The sequence below is a fragment of the Ornithodoros turicata genome, chromosome 1 (assembly GCF_037126465.1).
Source record: "Ornithodoros turicata isolate Travis chromosome 1, ASM3712646v1, whole genome shotgun sequence".
Classification (NCBI taxonomy): Eukaryota; Metazoa; Arthropoda; class Arachnida; order Ixodida; family Argasidae; genus Ornithodoros; species Ornithodoros turicata.
The window spans coordinates 8238917-8252604 of NC_088201.1; the positions used below are offsets into that span (position 1 = coordinate 8238917).

General features: G+C 45.2%; 1 protein-coding gene across 2 annotated transcripts in view; it reads left to right on the plus strand.

The window, feature by feature from the left end:
- Positions 1-13688, plus strand: part of LOC135377431 (octopamine receptor beta-2R-like) — a 398704-nt gene that overhangs the window by 234296 nt on the left and 150720 nt on the right. The window lies entirely within an intron of this gene.

Here is a 13688-nt window from a genome sequence, read left to right on the forward strand (position 1 = left end):
CAAGAGTCAGCCGCACCCACGGTCCAAATAGTAAACGCACGAACTCTCACAAGGGAAAAGTTACTTTTAAAGCGATCAAGTAATCGTGGCGGTCAATACCATCGAACTAGAAACAACATCAACGCTTCGGTTGTAGTGAACATTATTATTGAATAGAATAATATTTCGGGAACACTTCTCAGAGGATGCGGCAACATTAATAGCTCGTGAGTGTATCAGCGGTAAGGTATGGGAATTATTCATTTCTTCGTTAACAACCGCCTGATTATTTTTAACAATATTTTTCCATATTTTTTATGTTTCAATCAATCAATCAATAGCTGGTTCAAGGATGCACGCTTAAAAATGAACTTCGCCGCATAGCACGCTCCTAGCCAACCATTATCTCGAATGATGTCGTTATCTGCCCTGATTTGTTGAAAACGGGGGGCGTACGCCTTTTCTGTGACAATTATGAACAGCATAAGTGTCACAGAAATGGCGTACGCCTCCCATTTTCAACTAATCAGGGCAGATAGCGATATCATTCAAGATGATGGTTGGCTAGGAGCGTGCTATGCGGTGAAGTTCATTTTTAAGAGTGTGGAGGGCGCCATTTCTGCATTGGGAAAAATGATTCTTTCGAGAAACTGAACCGAATGAAAATTTGTTTTTTGAAGAACTTTCTCCTTATAAGCGCTACTCCTTTAAGTTAACATCACATGTGCCGTGGATTTCATTCGCTCAGAATCTCAGGATCGCGACCTAATTACATTTTTTTCAGACAGCACGACATGGCTGGGAACAAAAACGAATGAAAACATAAACAAATAAACGGATCGGGGTTAAGCGAGCGTTACACCTTTCTGCGAATGTCGGTTGAATTGATTGCTTGTGACTTTGAAGCCGACCATGCGCCATCAGGTGCAGCGGTACGCCTGAAATAGCATCCCACGAGGCCTCAATGCTATCGACTTTTCTTAAAATAACTGCCAGCAAGTGAATGATGCTCACCACGACCATTTGCCTTGCACGTGGCAAAAGCCGCCGAAGATGCGTGGTGCATTCAAGAACACATGTCTGCAAACTATATGTTGCACTTCTTCTGTATCGAGTGCTTCAGCAATGTGATGTCTACGTTCCGTTTCCGGGCAAGAGCAGTATACATTGGGGGTTTGTGGATGAGCGTTGTCATGCGGCTACCGCGGCGTGCGGGCTGGCATGACGGTGGTACGCTAATCTTTGCGGTCACAAGGCACGCAACACATCAATGATGACTACTGACACTAAACTGAAATGGTATACGAGCCCGAATCGCCAGTCTCAGCGATAGGCAGTGAGTTCGATAGTCAGCCTCACACTCTTAAAAATGAACTTCACCTCATAGCACGCCCCTAGCCAACCGTTATCTCAAATGATATCGTTATCTGCCCTGATTTGTTGAAAACGGGGGGCGTACGCCATTTCTGTGACACTTATGCTGTTCATAATTGTCACAGAAAAGGCGTACGCCCCGTGTTTTCAACAAATCAGGGCAGATAACGATATCATTCGAGATAATGGTTGGCTAGGAGCGTGCTATGCGGTGAAGTTCTGTTTTTAGAGTACACAATCAATGTCGACACGATCGGGCAGCTTGCATTCAAAGTGTGCTTACTTCAGCCAAGTTTCAAATCAGTGTCTTTTGCAAAACGATGTGTTACTATGCCTACATCGAATGACAATCTGACCATGCACGAAGGATGCCTAGTTTTCGGTCTGGCAGTGCTCTGCCTTATCTGGGGGCTTAATCGCTTCATCGTCGTTACGGTCGTTACAAGCTAACGAGTGGCGGGAAATTCAAAAAGGCGGGAGGGAAATTTAAAAAGGTGGACACGTGATAAAACACGTGCACGGCGCTCTTCGCGCGATACGTGAAGGCCGTGGTACACGTCACGCGCAATGTGTCACGTGCCCACCTTTTTGAATTTCCCGCCACTCGTTAGCTTGTAACGACCGTAACGACGATGAAGCGATTAAGCCCCCTTGTCTCTTCGTTCTTCTTACGTAATTTAAGCACTGGGATTTTTATAGCTTTCAGAAGGCCTAGTTTTGTGTTGGCACTTTGTATTGTGACCGATGCAACGCAATACGTAACCGCAGGGACATCACCTGTAGCACAGACGATAAGCCACACGTTTTCGAGTTGGAGAAACAAAACAGACCAGACGGCGTCGCCGTACTGAGTACTGGCTCTTGTGTTATCCGCCATGTTAAATGTGTTTCCGACGGTATGGGTCGTTCGATACGCGACAGGCCTCGTATGGCGTCTCGAACCGCCGAAGCGTCTCGTAAGGCCTCGTTGTGCGCGCTTGTCCGATTTCTCTCATTTGGAAAGCACGTAGTACATAGGAGGCTATGGCTATAGAGGCGAGCGCGGATAAGACTGACAGTATCCGCATCCGCACGGTATCCCCGCATGTGCGATCCCGCAACAGATTCGCGCGGATATTGAGCATACCGCGCATCCGCGGTGATCGCATTTGTAGGTAAAAATCTCCATGACGAAAATGTTATGCGCGCTATACAAACGTTTCTACTTTTCAGCTTTCCCGAGAAAGTTGTGTCACCCACATTTGTCGAAAAGTGAAAGCACAGCAGTTAATAAGCAAACAACAGCAGTTAAAGGCGCATCGACGCCATTTTTGATCCACTCCGGGCTCTCACTTATGGCTCCCTTATGAGACGTCGGCAGGGACACCAACTCCTGTCCTAAGCCCTGGGTGTATCCCCGTCTGTTGTATTAACTGCTGATGTACTTGTTTAGCAGGTGTCGATCACGGCACACGCGGCATCTCGCTATACCACTGTTTGATACGCAGTAATCGATAAAAACAGTGTCTCCTGCAGTGCCATGCCGTGACACTGAAATCGAGATTCGTGTCCTTCGCCGTGGGTTTTCCTCGCGAGACAGAGAGAGAGAGAGAGAGAGAGAGAGAGAGAAATACACGATGACGATGAATAAGGCATTACACTGCTGCGTAATGGTGGCGTGCAAGGGTGTGTGGAGACATCTGCTTTACATGTGGATCACCGCTCCTGCGGAGGACGCCCGTCCTGGACCGTCTGGGGCGTTGCTTTTCTTCGCCGAGATATTATCTAGACGAGTGCCTGCGCAGTTCCTTGTGACGTCAGCCAAGGAGGTTCATGCATGTTCTATCTGGTTACCTAGTACACTTTTCTGTCTACGCGTGTCGTTCATGTAGAACAGCGCTTGAAGACCCGAGATGAGAAGCGGGATGTGGATGTGATGTGACAGAGCAAGAGAAAGAAAAGAAGGGGAGATGGAGATTCTCCGCCACCTCTAGCTGGTTAAAGAAGAAGAGTTTGTCGGGGTTGGTGCTGGGATATCGGGAGGCTAATTGACGTATTGCTTAAGAGGAGTCGGAAACGTCCTTAATTGAACCGAAGTCATGTAATATAGTAACTAAAATTTTCGTTCGTTCATGTAACCAGTGGTGCGCTAACGTTTTTTTTTTTTTCTTCTTTTACTACCCATAACAGTTTTATGTTTCAAGAGTTAACTGATAAAGATGATGTTGAGTAAGTTCGGATAAAACTGGAATGCTATATACAGCGGCACCTTTTATAAATACCACGAAATCCCACACCTTTTAGCTCCAAGATTAGTAGATGAACAGATATTTCATCCTCCTCAGACTTTCCCATAGCACTGTAAATAAATCCCCTATTTAAATTGGTCAGACGTAATTTATTTTATCAGAAAGCACGCAAGGACACACACAAGCACACTACAAGATGTTCGAAACAAAAGCCTGAGGTCTGGAACTTCTTCTACTATAGATCAGGGGTGCCGAACTCATTCGTGTCCGCAGGCCGCATTGAGTCATGGAGAAACTACGAGGGCTACATACCACGGCTTTGGGGTATAGCCCTGTTTCTGATATAGGTGACACAGCACAGAACTTAAAACGACATAAAACGTACATATATATGGGTTACGTAGCGTTGCTCAATCATAGGGTCAGCACTCCTGTCTATTTGCTGGAGTTGGACGGACTAAAAATAATAATAAATTTAATAAAATATAATATAAATAAATAATATAAAAATAATATAAATAATAATATTTGCTGTGTGATGGGGAAACTTGGCACCCTCTTGTTTTTAACTATTTCTTCAAAATCGTCTGAAAGTGATTGCGCAATTGCAATCGTAGGGAGTGCGTTGAGGTGTTTATTTGTTAGTTTGAACGTAACGTAGACTTATCCAGGTTCAATCGAGTAAATGCTTGCTCGCAGACGTACGTTGACACAGTTGTCTCGTGACGTAAAGCCACGAATTATTATTATTAGACGAATGTTACACCGAGCATGGACAGGCTTGTTCGCGGCAACATAGTATCTTCAGATACTTTCCGTCCAACGTAAGAATAAAACGAAGCCGCACCAACTTCAGCGAACTTGTTCTTATCGGTGCGTCGCTCGCACTGCGGGTCAATCAGTTCCATTTGTTAGCAATCAGGAACGTTGTCAACAACTGCGGAAAACGGCGAGCCAGAGAGCTCAGTTTCAAGTCTCCTGCACTCGAAGAATCTTAGATCGAATTCGCTCTGGAGATCACCAAGCCTGCAACTGAACCGGTCCGTTTCTGGTGGCATTGAAGGCACCAATATTACAAACCGGACATGTAGGGATTGCTAAGAAATTTCGGCAGGAATGTACTAGTAATATCGATCGAGTAAAAATCAGACGCACGGACAGAGGACAGACGCAGGACATTTCTAGAGTCATCAGCGAAGACGACGAAAGCAACGCAGAGACAGACAGGGACAGGCTTTTGTCGTCTTCGCTGTTGTCGCGCGCCCACCGGCCCCGCTGGTCTCTTAGGTAGAGAGTCATCGGCTGTTACAGGTTAGTGGCACACACGGTGGTTAGTGGTAACTGCACGGGCACGGAGGCCCAGTGATAACGCCGCGACCGTTGATGAAGCTTGGGCCGAATATTTTTATTATTTGTTGCTCCGGGGCCACGCGGGCTACATGGCAATTCCAGGCGGGCCAGCACTTCGGCACCCCTGTACTAGATGTTGCGGCTATAAGGTAATCCGATTAGGTATCTGATGCTTGGCCATCCGCCTCTGAAACTACTTCCGCAATATTCCACAGAACATAACACCCACTATGGTACGTTTCCCCGTTCATGCATGTTACCTTCCCGCTTCGTTTCCAATGTTTCCAAGCACACACACACGGGCCTTGTTGTTGCAACGCCTGTCTACAAAGGTTTCCAGCTGCAACACAAAAGACACGTAGTTTTGGGAACCAGTCCACGACCTAGTCTAAATTGGGATACTCCTTCTTCCCTGGGGCTGGCATCTTTGTTTTGGACCCTAGAGACGGTCCTGCGCGAAACTTTGTTTTGACCGAGTTCGAAGCCTTTGTCGGTCAAGAGAGAGAGAGAAAAAAAAACGCCAAGGAAGTACAGTGTTCAAAATAAACGGCTGCTTGTGTCTGTGAGTTTTTCAAGGCTGCAGAAACCCTGTGTCGAGGAAGATATTTCCTGCATTAGAACGAGTCAAATTAAGAGGCGAGCATCTACGTTTCACCCAGTGTACAGAGGAATGTTCAGCGCATCGTCTTGCACACCGCACCAACAAATAAGGATACAAATATAGCGGCGTTCACACAAAGTCTGTATATTCATTGAAGCACTGAACACCGCATGTTTGTACACTTGCATCTTACGGATATTGAAGTATTTATTTTATTATATCGGAGTATTTTACGTCAGACACTTTGGTATCAGATACAGCAGTTGCATTTCGACACATAGCTGTATTCTGCAACAGCGTGAACCTGTAATTTTGTCAGTTTCAAAGCAGATTGATTGATAACACAAACATATTCTCAAGAAATTTGAAGAGGTGTTTGCACTGTAACTCACTTTAAGTAAGCACAGTGCTTTCGATACATGGTTTTGGTTCCAATTTGGCAGAAATACTTGTTTTTGGATGCTAAAAATGCAGGAACAACAACAACAACTTTATTGCGAGATGATGACTGGAGAGTTTCATCGCCAGGGGCGATACTCTACCCCATTGCTGGTTGTGATGCGGGGAATGAAATAATGAGCCCCTGAAAATGCAGGGAAATCTGTATGTATCGCCTTCGCCCTGTATTCGCTTCTTCTAGTCGTAATATTTGCATCAACAGGCGTAAAGTTCGCCTTGCTAGAACATGAACTCACGAGGAGTTAAAACCTGCAGGTTAGAAACTTAAAAGGTTTACGAAAGTTCGCAGCGAGTTATTCTGACAAAATGTATAACATAGTTATTTGCATTAATAAGAACCTGCAGTACAAGTGCACAGCAAACGATGTAGTAATAATCGCGTGGAAATTCGGATCGGTTGCTTCTGTGCCATCACAGCATAGGGCTGCGGCAGAGCAACCTTCGGCACCTCTGACGTCACAAGCGCACAGGCACCGTGCTTAAGTGTATCTCGTTAACTTTACAAAAAATAATTCAATAACTCGCTTGACTCGTTATCCCGGCACGCAGTGGAATGTGCAGTGTGGGCACCACGTAACTGAACAGCCATATCAAAGTATAACGTCTTGTATGGCCCCAACGTTACGTCCCATTTCGCCTAATGCGATTTTTAGGATTAAGGGGGCGAGAGGGGTGCCTGCCATTAGGCGAAATGGGACTGCCGACAAGTAGGCGTAACAATCACTGACTGACGTCAGCAGGGAATGGCTCCGCCCCTGTGTGCAGTCTGCACACCTTACAAAGTTCTAATCAAGTGTAGCGAAAAAAAAAAAAAAAAAGGATGTTCGGAAGGACCGACCGAGTAATGCACGGTTCTGCATCAGAGTCAGGCCCACGGCGTCTCTCTATGAACGCTACTACGAACTGCACATCAGGACGTATAATCGTTTTCACCAAGCCCTGTGAATGGCATTGTAAACAATATAATACGTTTCAGTATTTTCCAACTCAGTACTTCAAATCAAAATGTAATTGTCTTCGCACTCGTCGTCGAACAGAATAAAAGGTTGTCTCTGTGTAAAAACAGAGCTTCACGGCATAGCACGCTGCTAGCCAACCATCATCCCGAATGGCAACGTTATATCCCTTGATTTGATAGAAACGGTGGGTGTACGCCATTTTTTTGTGGCAATTATGAACTGCATAATGGTACAACAACAACAAATAAATTAATGATAATGAATGGGGAAAGCATAGTGGTACAAAATGGGCTGCACCTCACGTTTTCAACAAATCAGGGGCGAGGACGTTGTCATTCGGTATGATGGTTGGCTAGGAGCGTGCTATGTGGTGAAACTCATTTTAAAGAGTGCACCAATGCTTAAAAAAAAAAAAAAAAAAAAAGAAAACACGCGTTCTGTGCGAACCGTAAAAAAGAGAAAAAAGAAAAAAATGGCGAATGCAAATGAATCATGAAATTTCTCTAGAATTATTTTAACACGGTGTTATGGCCGGACATTGTTAAGTAATAAGCGTGAATATTTAAACTATTTAGAAACCCTGTGACCTTGATCCGACATGGTTCCCTCGCATTATTCCTATGGGCCTAAACTGTGCGCTTTTTGGCGGTATGGATATAGGAAACACAAAGCGTTTCTTGTCAATTTCATTGTGAAATCTGAACTAGAAACCCTATACTAGAGTGTGTGTGGACATTCTTATGATCCTTGATGTGAACGGCGCGCTCGGTCCTGCGTGGTCGCGGTCGAGACGCTCGCCCCGGTGAACTTGTGCGGTGCGCTCGCACCTTTTGTGGTGCGATCGTACCGTTTCTCTTTTTTGGGGGGGTAGCAGAATTTGCTTGCGTGAATTCAACCTCCCCCTGTTATTTTACCAACCACCAACCAACCAACCAACCAACAAAGCATTGACGTGTCGCGTCGCGTCGCGTGTCGCGATAAGCACCGTGCATTTCACGGCCTCACAAATTTCAAGCAGTCTATATACTATACTGCGCGCAACCCGACAATACTTGCTTAACACAGAAATGTTCGTTCTTCACCCCATTCCATCAAAAGTCGAACAGTGAATGCACGGCCGAGTGCAACATTACATGGTCGAACGGCGTCGAAGAGTGCTCTTTGTTGCACCGCCGCGAAAATCGTAGTCAAATTGAGCAGAGCTATTGTATAGAAGACCCTGGCATAGAATCCGAGCAGGCAACAGACACACACACACACACACAAAAAGAAAGAAAGGAAAGAAAAGATAGGATGGAGAGCTGGCATTTTGTTGACACTTTACCAGCGTGTCTGCGTGGCCTTTGGGCTTCAAGTACTTTTGTTGAAGGTGCGTCACTTTCTTTTTTTTTTCTGTGTATTTAAAATCAATACGGTGGAGAGCACGCACGTTTCTTTCTTTTTCATGTTTTATGCGAGTGTTGTCGAGTGAAATGTTCAACGTACAAGCTGCCATTGTTCAGAATTGAAGCACACGCTAACGAAAAAAAAAAAAAAAATGTTGCTCTCTCGGGATGTCATAACACTCGCACTTGGAAATTGCCATTCAGCGTTTGCTCCATAAACGCGAGCTTCCGCGCATCGCTTTCTCTTTTGTTGTTCTTTTTCTATTCAGTGTTAACGGAATAAGTGTTAGAACCGGTAGGCTAAATGCAGAATTTATATTACAAAGTTTCAACGTTCACAGCTGGACTCCTCTTTCCTCCCCCCCGCTGTTTCAAAGGGGGCAACGCCGTACAGAGTCAATGGTACGCATGACTTTCCATTTATCTTTCGGACTTTTGGGGGGGAGTAATTGATGCGAGGCTTAAGGAGCAAGTTCGACAACTTCGTGATTGTAGTTGAAGGCGCGAAAGACGGTAGTGCGATTTCAATGAGCTAGGAGCATTCGGTGCAATAAAAGACAAAAAAAAAAAAAAAAAAAAACACAGGAGAGAACGTCCCAGATGTCTGCGATGTGCATCTGGCGCGGGGTCATGGCGTCAAGCACGTGGGTGGCATGAGCTAGAGTCACGAAATAAGGTAAAGAAGCGTAGCTTAGTGACTCTAGGATGAGCTAAGCTGAGCGATAGTCAACAGAAACGTGCGGCCCCCTGTGACGTTACCGAGACTCTCGTAGCCCGACGACGACTGTTTCACCGTCCACATGACTTCCTTTTGAGTCAGTGTCGCTTATGCCGCCATGCGCTCAACATTGGCTCAACATTGGCTCAACATTGGCTCAACATTGGCCAAACATTGGCCCACGTGCTGCGTGACTGGGAAGGGGGGAGGGTACGTTTAAAGTGATTAATTGCTTCCCTGCACCCTAGAGCCACTAAAGAAGTTCCGCGAAGCTTATTTATTGACTCTATTGCACCCTGAAGAGGATGACCCGCCAGCTTTGACTGAGGACAATGCGACGCTCTCACGAATCCCGTCAGGGTGTTGTTTACCGCAAACCGAGGTGAAAGCTTTGTCAGTACACCCTTAAAAATGAAGTTCACCGCATAGCACGCTCCTACACTTTTAAAAATGAACTTCACCACGTAGCACGCTCGTAGCCAACCATCACCCCGAATGACAACGTTCTCGCCCCAGATTTGTTGAAAACGGGAGGAGGAGCCTATTTTGTGCCGTGCATAATGAGCACAAAATAGGCTCCTCCTCCCGTTTTCAACAAATCAGGGTCGAGAACGTTGTCATTCGGGGTGATGGTTGGCTAGGAGCGTGCTATGTGGTGAAGTTTATTTCTGAGAGTGTAGTCAACCATCATCTCGAATGATATTGTTATCTGCCCTGATTTGTTGAAAACGGTAGGCGTACGCTTTTTTGTGACACTTATGCTGTTCATAATTGGCACTATGTTCTGTAGCTAAACAGCCTCGTTGCCACTGAATCACCCACTAGATATCCTTAATGTCAGGTTAAGCGCAGTAATGACCGACGATAACTTTAAGTGCCACCTATTGTTAAGAGTGGCATCCATGATGTTTGGCCAATAATAAAGGTTTCGCTTTTCTGTTGTAAGAGTGTTCACGCCTAGTTGACTTTCACACAAATGAAGCAGTGTGCTTTTCGTGCGGCTTACTTCTAATGTCAGCAAAAGTAGCGGATAAAGTGTGAGTTTCTTTTTGTGAGTGACGGTAGAGGTTCTGCGTTACTTTAAAGACCTGTATCGATATTTGTATTTCTCTACTTTTTGCTTCGGTAACGAATATCAGTATCACGTTACATTATTTCGATAACGGCTACAACACTGGTGGTTGTCATCTTTTTGAAATACAGTACCTAAGGCACGTGCACTAACGAAGGAATAAGAAAGAAAAAAAAAAACACCCGCAAAAATAAGTCGGAAAGAATATTGAACAGATAAAGCAGTTTGGTTTTCGCGTTTGTGAAAGCACCTAGCGAGGAAAGGCGGAGATCCAATTGTGGCTGACGCAATTTTCATATTTTACGTTGAGTGTCGAGAGAAAGGTTCACGCAAAATATAATCAATGTTGTTATGATGATGATTCTCAGAATAATTCAGAGAAATTTTGGCGCCGGGAGGCCAATGAAAAGGCGGCCCTCTATAGCTCGGCGAGCGAGATTTGGATGATGTACCCATTGCAGAACTCTCATTTGCTCGCGTCCTTATTACCGAACGAACCCGCGTCGAAGCAATCATCGCTAAAATATTGCCCCATATTTTTCGGGCAGTCTCTTCCATAGTCAGCGTGGGGGTGTTTTTTCTTTTCTTTTTTTTAGCCTTTACAGAATTTTTATAAAAATTCTATGAGAGCAGCATAGATGTCGTTTTTCCAGTTGTGTTCTACGGCCAGGCGAACATCCTCTCGAAGAAAGTGTGCAACTACAAGATGACTAATTACCTAAAATTGGTTAATTAACTTTTTAATTAGGGGATTTATGGCAAAAGCGAGATAGCAGATTGAGAGATTATCCTACACTCTTAAAAACGAACTTCACCACATAGCACTCTCCTAGCCAACCATCATCCCAAATGACAACGTTCTCGCCCCTGATTTGTTGAAAACGGGAGGAGGAGCCTATTTTGTGCCGTGCATAATGGACACAAAATAGGCTCCTCCTCCCGTTTTCAGCAAATCAGGGGCGAGAACGTTGTCATTAGGGATGATGGTTGGCTAGGAGCGTGCTATGTGGTGAAGTTCATTTCTAAGAGTGTAGTTGCAAGCCATTTCATGTTTAACAAATCCTGAAACACACACACGTGCGTTAAAATATCCATCCCCGAATTTCGATATACAAATGAGCCGAAACCGAAACGCGGAGCCCCGGAACGCGGGGATTGCAGCGCTCATTTCACGTCAGAGGGCCACGTGATTTGGTGCGGGGAAAATGATTGGCTGGTGACCAGATAAACCGCTTCCCGGCCCAGATGAGCCTCCGTCGGCGAGGGCGACGCGCTCCTCAGGCACGCTTTTTCGGTTTCGGCTCAATTGCATATGAAAATTCGGTGATGGACATTTTTAAACGTTTTTAGACGTGGAGCGGCGTTCAATCAGGATAGTCTCTCAGTCTGCTATCTCGTTTTTGCCCGACATTCCGTAATTAAAGAGTTAATTATAGTGAACCCTCGTTAGTATGACACCCGTTAATCTGACACGCCCGCTTTATGACCGTTTTCCTTAGGAACCGTTTCGCCGCCATGTGAATCCACAGCGTTAATACGACAGTTGGCTTATCTGAGAATGACGAAGATTTTTGTCACAAATAGGGTGAAATACAGATATTATCTTCTCGTTATTATGACTGCGTCACGTGGCCCTCAGAGCAGCCCCAGGAAGAGGCTACCGCAGGTAGAGGGTGACACGACACGTGTTATAAACCAAGGAATGGCCCCCTCATGTTGTTGACTTCGGTGCGCAGTTGATATTGTTATTGTCTGTTTATATAACTCTATTGCAGACAATATCGCTCCAAATAGGCGAAATTTGCTCAGAAAATCAGCCATCACGATTACGTTGACTTTTGTTCTGCTTATAGCGATCTGTACGGTCAGCGGAGGGTGCGTTTCCCGTTAGTATGACAATTCGCTTTATGACCAAGGCAAAACCCACGGGAACGGCAGTAGTCATATTAACGAGGGTTCACTGTAATGAATTTCAGGTAATTAGTCATCTTGCAGTTACATACTCTCTTCTCATCTCATCTCTTCCTGGCTATACAGTCGCGACGCTGCCCAGATGAGTGATGCGAACAACGGCAAGCCGGTTTCGCCACCACGACCACCAGAGGATGTCAAAACCTATGTTGCTCTAACCTATGTTGCCAATGTTGCACAAACCAAAACCAAAACCTATGTTGCACAAACAAAACTTATGTTGCTCTCATATCTTTTTATAAAAATTCTGTAAAGGCTAAAAAAAACAAAAAAAAACAAGGACACCCTGTATATCCTATGCGTTTGAGATAATTAGTGTTAAGGCCGGTGGAAGAAGTTGAAGAGGGCAGCTCGTACGAAGTTGGTGCACGCGTTCAGATGGTGGTGGTGGTGGTGGCGATAGTGCTTGCCGTTGTCGGCCTCAGGTATGTGGGCAACGTCACGACTGACGCCCTGGGGGATTGTGCGTCCTGGGCCGACTTCTAAGGGAACTGTGCCGACATATGTCTGAAAGCGTCTGAGGAAAACCCAGGAAAAACGCGTTCAGAACCAGCGGACTTGGTGGTTCAGAGACGAATCTGTTTTGTCGTTCAGGCTAAAGTTACGGGTTCAAACCCGATCGAGGAGTCAGCCAGTAGAGGCTCGTTGGTCAGTAAGGTAACTATGTCAGGCTCCTTCGGCTTTTGTCCCAATGCCCCCAGTTGTATGACTAAAATAAACTTAAACTAAACTAAACTAAACCATTTCTCAGGTACCTCTTACTCCGTGGAGTTAGCTGCATGCCATTGATGCGTTTGATGATGATGATGATGATAATTCGGGGGTTTATGGCGCAAGGACGGCTATACCATCATGCGTTCATTTCGTTTCATTTCTCTTAGCATCATCATTCCAGGAGCTTTTCACGAAAGTAACTGGTACAAGTGATGTGGAGTTGCGGGCCTCACACTATAGTGACGCCAAAATCCCCATTTTATTTATTTTTTCTTAAAATCAAATAAAATCAAGTCAAATCGTTTCATTTCTGTACTTACAGAAATCTGGCTCATGCACAAAAGACAGAACCTTGACATGCTACCTAGCTGTTTCACTGCTCCGTTAGATATAGTAGGTAGCACCGAACGTTACCCTGGCACTTTCTAGTAATTTACTGAATTTCGAAAATGCGTACCACTAGATTCAGCGCCCACGATATATGAAAAATATATTTATAGTGTTCAGCTCGAATCAATTTCTGAACATGAAAAACGTTCTGTAGTACTACGCCGCCGAGCATACGAGGCTCTCCCATGCTTTATGCACGGCATGTCGAGTGCGCGTGGGAGTATGTTGTTAGACCCACGCATCTCCAGATGAGACGATCAAAGATGAAGAAACACAGATTGAATGTTTCGAATGGCGAAGTATCCCAGAAGATCCACTTGCGGCAGCACGGCTGACAAGGTTTAATATAGCCGCCGCCAAATCAATACGGGAGCGCTTGGAGTTGCCTTATTAGAGGACTCCCATATCAATGTATATTTATTCTACGCGTACGCACTGTCGATATCACTGGAGCCTTTGGGTCTGCGTAAGCGATGAAGTCGGCCTGT